The following is a 13,859-nucleotide window of genomic DNA, read 5'->3' as shown; positions in this document are numbered from 1 at the left end:
ACAATATAGCTATATTACTTCTGAATTCCGAAACTAGTATCAAATACTTTTAAAGTAAAAAATATTATTAAAGTAAATAATATTTTAGATTAAAGTAAAAAATATTCTCATTTTATAACACTGCCAAGCCAAACCTTAACATCACGTCATTGTGCATTTTTTGAAAATAGAAAATTTTAAACTTCCAAATTGTTTAGGTTTTGATCGTAAACAATTTAAATTGACATCAGTTTCTTGATTTCATATCTTAACAATAACGAGTGTAGAAATAACTGCAATTCTTCTAACCTAATAAATACATGTAAAAGAAGTTTCAATTTATTGGGAAAAGTGTATTTAATTTTATGAAACTCTTCTTATTTATATAACATTTACTTCTTCTTATTTATATAACTCTTATTTGATTTATATAACATTTATACATATTGCTGAGTTTTTCGCAAATAAAATTTTTTTTTTGCTCTTTCCGACTATCATTTGAAAAATTTTACATTATTACATTTTCCTTGATTATAAACACACGTTTATATAGATTTTCATTAAATTTAATAATTTTCATATTTTTCTTTTCAGATTTCTACTGAAAAGTATCGAACGCAGGTGAGTAATAATGAAAAACATAACGTTTTTAAGGTTAAACGACATTGGCTTTATTTCATATACATAAAAAAAATTTAGAATTTTTCTTTTATGTCTCAATAGACAACTCTTTTTTTATTTAGAACTTATAATTCAACAGTAAATGGAAAAAACACACCCTAAAAACGTCAAAATAAAGATATTAAATATATATTTCCCCATTTCTCAGTCATTAACATTACAAAATTTTACAAAAATAAAGTTAGATCAAGCTAGCGGTTTGTAATGTAGCACTTTTCCCTTTAATATTTAAATATTTAGCGGCCGCATTGTCTATTATTTTTAGCAACTGTCTAAAAATAATAGACAATTGTATAAAAATAATAGACCGAATTAAAAATTCGGTCTGTCTGTGTTTGTGCGCGTGTATCAACTTTTTGGATATATTAGACATTTTTTACCATATCTACGGAACGGATTGATGTAATTTCTTAAAATTTGATATTTGAGTTCTGGTTGTTACTCAAAGTAATTGGTAAACCTTTCAGAGAATTCGGGTGACACAAAGTGAAATTCTACTAAGAGTTCTTAATTTTTACATTTATAAAATTTACATTTTTTTAGGTATGTTAGCTAAAAAATTTCCTAAAATAATTAAGAATAAGCGAAAAGTCGTCATATACTTTGTATATGAATAATATATAAATGGGGAATTATATGTATATATATTACGTATCCTTCTTAGGTATGCTTGTTAATTTCCTTAAAATTTTTAATTATTGCGGTCGTTGATGTGTTGATCACATCAGATTTTTTTTGTTAAATTCTGATGTTTTCATTTGTAGTGAAATATTTTGCCTGCTTTTCTTTAGTTATAAGTGACAGCTTTAAACGTTTTTTAATTCTGTTCGAGGCATAGTGACTCTTTTTTTCTAATATGTCGTCAACAATTAACATTTTTGCAAAGATATTGAAAAATTAAAAGTATTTCTATTCCAGGTTGCTTCGAGTCTACAGCTTTCGTTATTACGTTAGTGTCGTTGTTAATAGTGTCTACTATTAACAACGAATCTCGAGTTAGATTACGGAGTTTAAATGTCTTCTCTGATATTGAGAAACATAGTTTCTGTACATAAGTAATTGATTTTTGAAACTTTAGTTTTTGAACAATATTTTAAATAATATTAAAATATCTAAAGTTAAATAACTAAAGCAAAAAAAAAGTATAAAGTCTAAATGCTTAGCCGCAAACAAAAAATGAACTTTTTAAAAAATTTTGTAACAACTGTCTACAATTTGCGAATTTTAGATATTAATTGAGTAAGCGCGTGAGAAATATAAATATTAAACGAACTCAATTCGAGACTGTAGAGAATTTAAAGTACAGAAATAAGTTAAAACTGAGACAAATTAATAATATTCTAACTGTTCTTGGTACGTATTTGTCGGTGAATGTATTAAGTAATTTTGATTTATAGTACCATCTTATGAAATCATCATGCCACCTGTTGATTTCAAGAAGAAATTTTGGTGAAATCTATAAAATAAAGGTTAGTTATATTTTGAACTGAAAGTTCCCTTGTAAACCAAAATATAATTTCGAATCTAACCAGTTTCAGCAAAAAACTCAAATTAATTTTAAATTAAAATTTATTTTTTTTGCAGATTTCATTTAAGTTCAAAAAGCCCAATTGAAATCTCTGTTTTCTACAGTTGATATTATTCCACAAAATTTTGCATTATAATTTTCCAACCATTCCCTTTAACCTTAACCTTTGGCTTTAATAATTTGCGTTCAATTCACCTTCAAAAAATAAATTTAAAGATTAAATTGATTGATTGATTTTTTCAGTTCCAGAAATTTGGGGAACATATATTTTTAATAGCAACAAAAAAATAAACTAGTTTTAATAATTAAGTTTACATTTTAAATGTTAAAAACATTAATTATATTTTATTCGCTTTTACAATTTGGAAAATAAAAAAAACTCAGCTCAAGTTTCCTACAAAATGGAATTTGAAAAGTTATTAAACTTTTTTTTTTGTAAAAAAGGGGTTAACATTCTTTACTATTTTGTATTTATTATTGTCTGCTTATTTTAGCACTTTTCCAAAAAAAAATTTCTGAAAAAATTGCTTATTAGTTTCACTCTATCCGTCCGTCCGTGGACCTGTTTACAAAAGTTCTACATCGTTAAAGATAGAAAGCTGAAACTTCCGTAGAAAAAATTAGGTAGAAACTTATTTCCGTAGAAGAAAATTTTTACCTATTCTCCCTAAAGTTATAGCGCCCCAAAATCCTAAAAATGACATTTTTCAACTATTTATTGCAGCGAAACATTCCAAATTTTGAAAATCCGTTTTTTCCAAATTTTTGATATCGTTTTTCAGGTTGTTTATCAAACTGATTTTTAAAAACTAATAACTAGTTCATTTCGTCGGAAGAAAATTTTTTTGCCCCTTTAACCCTCACTCAAATTATCGCTTCTTGAAATTTGTAAAATTTGAACTTTCGTACCTCATATACTTACCCTAAATTGCTAACTTTTCCAAATTTCTATAAATACAGAAAGCAAATGGTAAATGTCATTAAAAAATTTAATTATTTTTTTTAACTTACGCATTTAGCGCTTAAATTCGAGCATTATGTTAAGGTCTCTTTAATTTTTTTGAAATGAAATATATTTGAATATGAATGACAGTAATTTTACATTACAAAGATTATTTTTAAAAGTGGCATTTTAATTTTTCAAAGGGAACAATTCTACATTATAAACCATTGGTTTGACCCAACTTTATTAATTTTTACATTTACGCTAAAAACAATATGTAATTGTCACTTATTCCCTTGGTTTGTTTTCTTATTTTTCAATTTCTTCTTTCTAATACTTCGTTTTAGTAACAAAGCATATATTAGAAAGAGTCTAGGTATTTAAATACAGAAAATGATAAATTATGTTTTCTTTATATTTTCAATACATTCTTAAATTAAATCACCCTATGAAAATAACACCCAGGTACATGATGTACAAGATGTTTCAATATCTAAATTATTGAATTTAATGATATTAAGAGAGTAAGAATATTTTGAACAGTTATCACCTGAAAATTGAATTGCTGCTCAATAAAAAAAAATTAACATTCATGAAGGCAAATAAATGCAAATATTTTTAAGGAGAGTTAATTATACACATAATACAAACTCATTTTTGATTTACCTTCCATATTCAAGATACTCGTAAAACAAAAATGCATTAAGTGTGCCGATCAAATTTTCGCGAACAAACTTCATTAGTCATTCAGGAACTATAAAAACTGCACCGCTTTTATTTTGCATACATTTTGCATATATGTACATTTGCATAGCTTTAATTTTACATACCAGTTTAATAATATTTTACGATAATATTTGGTTTTATAACTTTTAACAATTGTTGCCATACAATTTTAAAAATTTAATCAGGTCTCCCAATTATATAAGGGTTATAGTGTTTAAACTTTGAATAAGGACTTTAGTAACATGGCCACTGTTCCAATAAAACGTGGCCGTAATTTTATTTTATAATAGACCAAATTTCACACAAGCAAGTTAAGTAACGTAAACCTCATCATAAAAAGATATTAAATAATGAAGTAATTATTGTATGACGCATGAAAATGAGAAATTTTCTTAGCTGTCACAAAATTATCTATTTTAGAAAATTTTTAAGGAAAACGTTTATACACTGTTTTCTCTTTCGTTTGTAAATATGTACATATGCATACATAATTGTAATGGATATAAGTAACATACTTGAATATTTTACATTTTATATTTTATTTTATTTCTCATTCATATTGATAAACCCTGACATAATGTACATATACTTACATAATATTATATCTGTAAGTTCATTAGTTTTTTATTTTTGGTGCGATATTGTTTTCCCTTAATAAGTGCTTATATTTGCGTATAATAAGTATATTTTGCTGCCTGGTACAATCTGGCTAGTTGATAATTATATTTACGTTTTCATATTTTTAATTGGAGTGAGACATCAATGTTGACTTTTTTGTTTGTTTATAAAATAAAACTTATAACACAAGCAAATATTAAAATAGGGAGAAAGAAAAACTGAAATAAGAATAGAAAATAATAGGAAATTAAAATGAAATACAAGAAACTGACATTAGACACTTGTGTCGCCATTGTGTACTTGTTATCAATTTTCCTCAATATTTTTTTTTATTTATTACTATGTTTTAAAATATTTCATTGTTATGTTGCATTTCCTACATTATTCAAAGACTATTTCAATCTTAACTTGTGATAGAAGGAATTAAGACTATAATATTTAATTAATTTAAGCTCTACATTATTAACACTAGATTGGCCAAGGAAGGAATTTTGACTGTCTTTTAATTTCGATTAGAAAAACAATTATTGTATGCAATGATATAATTTCATAAAATTTTATGACAACCTAAAAATGCGTTCATTGATAATTGTAGCTACCTCCCCTCCTCACTCATTTCCTGTATATGTTATACCTATGTATATTACCCAAAAGAAGCAGTCATTTTGACTGCTAGTGAAATTTAAGATAATCAAATGACTTATTGTTGAAATGAGTAAATTTATTATATGACCGCGGTTCGGCTCTGTGTTGAAATAAAATTTATTTCGATGACCGTTACATAATGGCGTGCAAGTATGTATATGTTAAAATGTCGATTCGAACGTGCGCTAACTAAATAATTTCTAGTGGCTCAATAAGGTAAGTGTCCCTAATACTGACATATTTCGCAACAAAATCAACTTTGGCGTGAGATATTTTATATGTAGGGCACAATAAGTGATCGTGTTTCTGATTTTTTGAATAATTTAGAAAATTGCGAATAATGTTTTTTATAAAATTATTTAACCAAAATATTTTTTAATTCATGATTTTTTCGATTAAAAATGAAAAGAAAAAATGTTCCTAATATTGACATATCCGCAAATGTTTGTGTCTATTACTGACAGTTTGTGTTCCTAATACTGACAATGTAATTTCATATGCTGTAATCCATATTCTATATATGAATAATGGTTTAAAATGGTTAAAATGATAATATTCAATAAAAATGGAATAATAATTTCGATTTCTATGGATATTTCATCTTATTTAAAAAAAATTAAAAATGGATCAAATTATAATTCAAACAAAAATAAAAAACATATTTTTTATTGAATTAAAGGTAAAAATATGTGAAATTCAGCTGCTTTGAATTTATTATTACTGTAGAATGTGCTTTTACTAGTAGTCTTAATATGCAACAATGAATAAATAAAAGTTTTAAAGAAATTTATGAAAATCTAATTCGAAATTACATAATGTTTTATAAAGTATTATAAGTAATATTTGCTACAAATGTATTCTTATAAATAATACCTAAAATATGATGTACCATATCACAAGAAATTATAAGAGAGCAACCCATTCTTAATTTTTGGAACAACATTTCGGGATATTAGAAAGGACTACTTTTTTCTTTTTTGGAGAGAACCATTTCCGTTGTGATATCTGTTATGACGGGAAGGTGTAGAGTAATTTTAAAGCATTTTTTAGAAGGCGATTTGAACTGTTTTATTGACAGTATTGTATACAATATTGTAACAAAATTTATCATATGAATATCACTATTAAAAAGGTAAAAAGGTCTGCGTCAGATATAGGTTTTCACAAATATAATCGATTTTCATTCGACAGAAATAGTTTAAACAATTTTAAAGTAAAAAGAAAGTATTTTAATTAACTAAAATGAATATCAAAATCAAAACTTTATACTGACATAATTTTGTACATAATACTGACCCATTTTGGAACCTATTACTGACACTAGTTTTTAAAGCTAAAATACTCCGAAACTATAATGAATTCTTAGTTTCAGAATTCGGACATTAGAAAGAAAATTCAAATTCGATTTTAATTAAATAAATACGAAATTAAAAATTTAAATATTTTAAATATGACAACATTTTTAAAGATACGGATTTTTGACGTATTACTGACACATATATCAGTAATAGAAGCAGGGTCGAATTTTAGATGTTCCTAATACTGACAGAAATTTTTTAAAATTCTTATTTATTTAACGTTTTTACTCCGAATAACTTATAAAATAAGATAAAGAATAATCAAAATATTTAATTTAATATAAATACATATAATTTTAACCCTCACATAAGTCAAAAAACAATAAAAACAAAATCGAAAAAATTAAGCAAAAAAATAAATTCTCCAATCTAATCTACTTTTGCTATGTCTATGGAAACAAAACGGATTTATGCTCAATATTTTGGAGTTATTTTAAAACTAAATAAAAGAAAGTATTGCGATAATTTGAATTTATCTAGAAATAAAAAAATATATATATGTTGTACTTATAGAAAAAATCTCTTAATAATTAAAAAAACCTCATATATGTCAGTATTACCGCCATTGTTAGTATTAGCGACACTTATCTTAATTGTTTTTCGTATATTTATGCAGTGATACTTGTTCTAACAAGTTGTTTATTTTATATCATTTGCGCCCTAAATATTTACTAATAACTTGTTATTTAACTGTAAATAATATAAAAAATATTAGAAATGAGTTTTGAACAAATTGTTTTATACATTAGTTATTGTTACACAATGTAGTCATTTTGACTGCTTTTGGACAACATAGGTATATACATATGTATATAAAAAATTTCAGTCTTTCTAGTGTCATATACTGTCTATAATATTATTAAAAAACGTATACGTTACAAAAGAAATAATTGAGCGAAATATTTGTTTATAGTGCGAAAATCAAAGTACTTCTTCCTCTTGCAAGCTAATTAGGAAAAGAAAAAGTTATAACGCCCCTCTTTGAGATAATTAACGGTTCTCGAAAAATTCTCAGTTTTATTTTTCAATATAGCGATTACTCGAAAACTGTAAGTTTAACATCGACTATGGATATTACCGTTAAAATGACTTATTAGTTGACGGATAAGTTATAACTCAATTTTTCTTTTTTAACTTTAACAATTTTTTATGGGCTCTTAATTTGTATGATAATGTTTGAGATAAAAAATTTGGTTTTTATCCTTTTTCCACTATAATTGGAGAAAATGTGTAAATTAACTTCACCTTGTTAACACTTTTTTCCATTTTTCTAATTAATTATTATCATTTTCTTCATTATCATCATTGTAACAAGAAAAGTGCGAATCATGCGAATAGCTACTAGATTTTTTCTTTGTTATCTCGCTTTTATTGTAGAGTAAGTATTATAAGTATAAAATATAAGAAAAAATTTTTTAAATCCCGACAAATTAAAATTTAAGAATGGCACTTAAGGAGCTACAGTAATTTTCAATAAAAATAAGATTTTCATTAGGATAAGTGTCCCTGTTATTGAAATACTTTGCACCAAATCTAATTTTAGATGTTTTATATGTGCACACAATTTAAACATTTATCACTGGTATTTTGAATATAATTGATAAACTTATTTAATCAAAATATATGTTAATATGTGATACAATATAAAATATATAAAATATAAGTATATGTAAGTTATGCCCATTATTTTTAGTTATACTCGTAACGTTTAGTGCAATATTTTTACAACAATTTGAAAACTTCCTTTCTTGTTTACTTCAGCTCTTAAAAAATAATTTTGTTTAAGAATTCAAATCTAGATTAAGTTAATATGAATTAGTTGCTGGAAGGAAACTTTTTCCTGACGTAATTGTTGGATTGAAATTAACCTATTTACTTTTAACTAATCAGTACTTAAACCAATTTTGCTTTTATCACAAGTAACATTTTCTATAAGTATTTCTATGAGATTTTCTTACGCGTAGAATTGAGCGGAACATGAAAATCAATACGTTATATCAACATAATATGTACATATATCAACATTTGACCTTGTGTTTTTTGAAAGCTACAATTATATTTAATTGCAATAAGTTTATCTTAACACTATAGGATATCAGTTCTTAAAAGAAATATTTTCGTTTTCGCATACAGGCTTGTTCGTGCGCATTTAATATATGCCTCGCAATTGTGAATGTTGTTCGTAAGTTTGTTGCAAAATCTGCCTTATTTTAAGAGCAGCCGATCACATTGATAAGTTTTTTTTTATTGAAAAGGTTGGCTGGTTATTTATATGGCATTTCCGATAGTAGACTATATTTTTTCTTTCCTACAGCAATTTTTTTGACAAAAACAAAAGCCAAAGTCTAATGGAGAATATTTTTTTTTAACAAAATGAAGTGACAGAATTACATTGGTCAACATGCATCTGTAATGCTCTTGATATTGCAACAATAAAAAACAAAAATCATATTTTTTCTAAAGTTTTTAAAGACGCAATATGGCATATTTACTCTAAAATTTTGTCTTCACTTCCGGGATATTTTCACATATTTCATAATATACTTAGAAAGAATTTTTTATAATATATAAGTATTTTTGATAATTGCAAACGGTAGAAGAACTGTATAATAATTTTTCTAAATCAAACCATCAAATAGTTAATGTCAATGGTATTATGACGCTTATTTGCTAATGGAATTATGGCGTTGTATTATATATATATATATATATATATATATATGGATAAATGCAAATATAATATGACGTCATTTTCTTAAATTATCCCATTATTGTTATTGATAAAAAATGCTGATGAGAAATTTTTTTTTTTTTCATTTGTTGTGTACTGGGCTTATATGCTAATGAATAGAAACATCAGTACGAATTTAATGTTTTTCGATCGATTTTTTTTTGTGGTGTACAAAGAATTTTATGCTCAAATAAAATTTACTAAATATGTATGTATCTGATACATACTATTGTATGGGGAAAGAAATTTCACGAAAACTGTGACATTAGAATGACTGCAGATAGCTTGGTTGAACCATCCAAGTTGTAAGGAATTTTTACGATTGAATTTAAGTTTTATTCAAATTAGTTCTTACTTATAATTTTCATTATAAGTAGTAAATAATGAAAATTGTAAATAACAATAAAGAAAATTAAGTTTTTTTATGTCTGTTTTGGCAGTTTCGAGTGTGTTACAAAAAAAAAACAAAACGCACTTTGATTTCCTTTCTAACACTGGCAATCAAAACTTGTGCGATTCACAATAAGTTTGCGTTTTTAAAAGTGTAAGAAAAATGGCCGGGGAGAAGTGGAGGCTTCTTTCAAGCAAGGTAAACTTTCATTTATAATATTAACATCAAATATATTTGTTAAGAGTTTTTTTTTGTGGAAAAGTTCTATTAGACATCTTTAATATTTTTTTTGTTTATTTTAAATATGTACATATACTTAGTACATATAATTAATTTTTTATTCATACTACCCCAAAAAAATCTTCTACATAAAAAAGAAAATAAATGTAAATCTGTAATGTAGGCCGCAATATTTTAATTCAACGGAAATAAATACTTATTTCCAGATTTTTAAATTTTTATCAAACGTTTATTAACAAATTGATTGAAATATTATTAAATACAATATTTAATTGATTGAAAATATACGTACCTAGAAAATTTAAAGAAACCCAAAAGTATTGAAAATTTGAAATAATTTTTATCAATCGGTTCATTGAATTTTCTTATCAACATAAATAAATAATCAAATGATTTTTATATTTACACTTGATGGTTTACATTATATACCTACACATACAAACATATGTATGTACGTTGAAATTTTTTTAACCTTTTTAATAATAACGATTTGGACGGATCCGTCTTCCCTTTTAATTGTTACTAGTTGTTTATTGATAGCGATATCAGGAGAATGATTACTCAAATATTTCTGAATAAGTGTGATTAGAATTAAGTTGCACAATGTACGGAAATAATTACAGTTATCAGAAAATTATACGAAAAATGAGAAGCAATTGGATTATATAAAACTAATTATAAGAAGTAACTCAAAAATGAAGTCAGAGTTTAATTAAATTTTTTGGTCAAACAGCATCAGAGTTTTTGTTCTAACACACCCATAAAAAAGGTAATAATTAAGTACTTTAATATTTCATATGTTCCTTATTACAATCTGGGATCGAATCTGCGGCCTTTTGAATTAAAAGTCAATACCTAATACATTGCTGACTGCACCACAAATTTTACAATAAAACATTCAATTTCGTGTTACACTTTCTGGTTTGAAGATAAGAAAAAACTTGTAAAAGTTTGGTGTCGATTGTATTATTCGTTTTTGAGTTATTGTGCGATCGGACGGGCGGACATGGGTAAATTAACGCAGAATTTCACCCTGAGAAAGAATATGTACATATGTCCATACCGGAGACAACTCCTTCAAATGGTTACAAACTCCATACTAAAGTGGCATATTCACTGTGTATAAAGGGTATAAGTGCAGGGTATAAAAATTTAGAACATACTGTAGAACACAATGATAATGTCTTGGTTTAAGAAATATTAGCTTTTAAAAATTTTAGTAATTTTATTTTTAAAAGTCTTTATGACGACACGAAATATTAAGCCTTTATCTGGCAGCACCTTTTCACTACAAAAATCATATATGTATTTTTATATATAGTGTACAATTACTAGTTCAAAATTAAGATAGATTCTTTTAGATTTATGTAAATTCTCTTTACTAATTAATATATAAGAAATAAAATAACAAATTAGGAAGAATAGGTTCAAATAGTTGCAGAAAATCATTTGTTACGTTTACCCTCACATAAAACCTGTTAATTTGTACGCAATTCCTAAATAAATTGAGTACAATTTTTTGTTTTCAGTCAGATGAATTAAAATATTCTAAGAAGTCGTAAGGTTGTAATATGAAGCATAAATACTTATGTACTTAAATAATTAGAAAAATAACTGAAATTGTTATAGTTAGGCTTAAATTTGCATTAAGCGAATCTAATTGAACTTTTTAATTTTCAAGTCATAAAATAAATTAACATTTTTTGTTTTTGTACGGAACATTTCATAATTAATACAATAGAGATTCGTATATAGTCTATTTATGTAATACATAAATTGCTTTTATACATATGTATATATGTATACATATTTGTATGTCTGTTCCTCTAATAAAATTTTTCATATGGAATGTTTTCGTTTTAATACTTTTTATACATTTTACCTACTTATATTTTCAGTTCTTGTTTGCTCTTTTTTTTCACAAATAAAACCTTTTAATTGCTTTTCTTTAGCATAAAATTTTAAATAACACATTTGTGTTTAGCGGAAGAAAAATAAAAATCTTTGCGAATTTTGTTGAATTATGTTTGTTCTTGGCAACTTAACCTCAATTCTCTTTTTGAAAAAAATAATTGAAACTGTATGACTTTAGCGATTACAGTTTTGTTTGTTAAAATAAGAACTTTAGGAAAATTAAATTAGTATCAAACAAAGTTGTTTGTGCAGTAGCGCATTTCCAAGAGAAAACTCTTGTATACATATTGATAGTTAATAGTTCTTACATACTTTTAGAATGCGAAAAAATTAAAAGAAATCGTAGAAAAGAAAACTTTTCTACTATATAGGAAAATAATTTTCTCGACAACTGGGTCTTTCTCAGCTTTCTTTTATAAACGTTGTAATAACTATTCAAGCAAGGTGGATGAACGAGCAGAATGGAACTAATAAGCATATTTTTTTTTTGATTTTCCTTGGAAATGTGTCATGAGTATGCAAATTGAGTACATATAAATAGTATATAATATATACTGTATATATATTATATATATAGTATATAATATAACATATATATATTATATAAACAAAATATTTATAAATATATATATTCAATATACGGCAGAACTTTCAGATACATATACGTAATTTGTAATGGCATAATTTTCATATGTGCTATGTCATATATTGTTTATATACATATATGTACACGCATTTTCTTGTCTTTGAATAAATTTTTTGTTTAACACAATTCCCATAAATGTACCTGATTGTGGGCATTTAAGTATAGGTAGTTTCAATACGTACTATTCGTTTGATAATAATATCAAATTTATTAAGATACGTGCTTTGCGTAATAAGTGATAAGATAACTTTGATCCTTGCTTTCAAATATTTTCTATGTGCGGGATTTGTATCTTTTTGTCGTTTTAGATATTAAAGTGCTTGGCTTAAGGATCGTTGGAATTGATAGAATTTTTGAAAAATTAAACTTACATTTGAATACTACCCGAAACGTTAAGTCGAACTTCATTAAGTTTTTAATAAATAATTAGAGTATTCCTATTTTTGAGGTAATAATTTTCATTGAATATTTTAATTAAATCTATAATTAATTGTGTATATTGGAAAAATATTTTTTAATTTACTTTAAATTTTTGTTTTTAATTGTTATTAAAGTTGGGTCAAACCAATGGTTTGTATTGTAGAACTTTTCCCTTGAACAAGTGAAAATTCTGCTTTTAAATACTGTCTATGTATATACATATCACACTATTAAAATTATTTTCACTCATATACAAAACTATTTCTAGCATTGCATATATTTAGGATGTTGCATATATGCAGTCTTTGAAATAAAGCAAAAATTAATATAAAGTGGGGTTGACGTAACGCTCGATTTTAAGGTTTAATTGTGTGAGTCAACATGATTGACGCTGTACGAGTTCCGAAAATTAGAATAACTGAACTCAAGGCTGAAATCAAGCTCTTAAAACATAACAAGGCCCCAGATTACGACTTGATAACAGCTGAAATACTGAAAAACCTGTCAGACATTGCTGTAAAAAAGCTACTTTTTCTGTTCAATGCGTCGCTGAAAGTCACAGAAATCATCATGGTACCCAAGCCTGGAAAACCTGCCAATGAGATGCAGTCGTGTAGACCTATTTCACTCCCACCGGTGTTGTCGAAGCTGTTTGAAAGGGTTTTATTGAATCGCCTGAAACCAATAATAGAAAATAGAGGTCTCATCCCCGACCATCAGTTTGGGTTTCGGTCTAGACATTCCACTATCGACCAAGTACACAGGCTAACAAACGTCATTGAAAATGCGCTTGAAAGCAAGGAATACTGCTCAACTGTCTTCTTGGACGTAGCCCAGGCGTTTGACACGGTTTGGCACAAGGGCCTGAACTTCAAAATAAGGGAGTTTCTGCCTGAGCCATTTCCAAAAGTATTGAAGTCCTACCTTTCTGACAGAATCCGCAAATTCTTTAACGTGAAAATTTTGATTTTAGTCTGCAAACTGTCTGAAACTAAAACTTTTACGGACAGAAATGTAGTAAACTTTTTACCCGTAATTG

At 26.0% G+C, this 13,859-nt stretch overlaps 1 protein-coding gene across 2 annotated transcripts in view; it reads left to right on the top strand.

Annotated features, from left to right (window-relative positions):
- The first annotated feature begins 571 nt into the window (after positions 1-571).
- Positions 572-13,859, top strand: part of LOC129610773 (ras-specific guanine nucleotide-releasing factor RalGPS1-like) — a 45,946-nt gene continuing 32,658 nt past the window's right edge. For both annotated transcript variants that reach the window (XM_055523482.1, XM_055523485.1), the window contains exon 1: positions 572-600. The gene's annotated coding sequence lies outside the window, so the exon portion shown is untranslated. The remainder of the gene's footprint in view (positions 601-13,859) is intronic.

This window comes from Condylostylus longicornis, unplaced genomic scaffold, assembly GCF_029603195.1.
Source record: "Condylostylus longicornis isolate FDR11 unplaced genomic scaffold, ASM2960319v2 ptg000048l, whole genome shotgun sequence".
NCBI lineage: Eukaryota > Metazoa > Arthropoda > Insecta > Diptera > Dolichopodidae > Condylostylus > Condylostylus longicornis.
The sequence above is the reverse complement of the archived record's forward strand: the minus strand, read 5'-3'. Positions and strand labels throughout refer to the sequence as shown.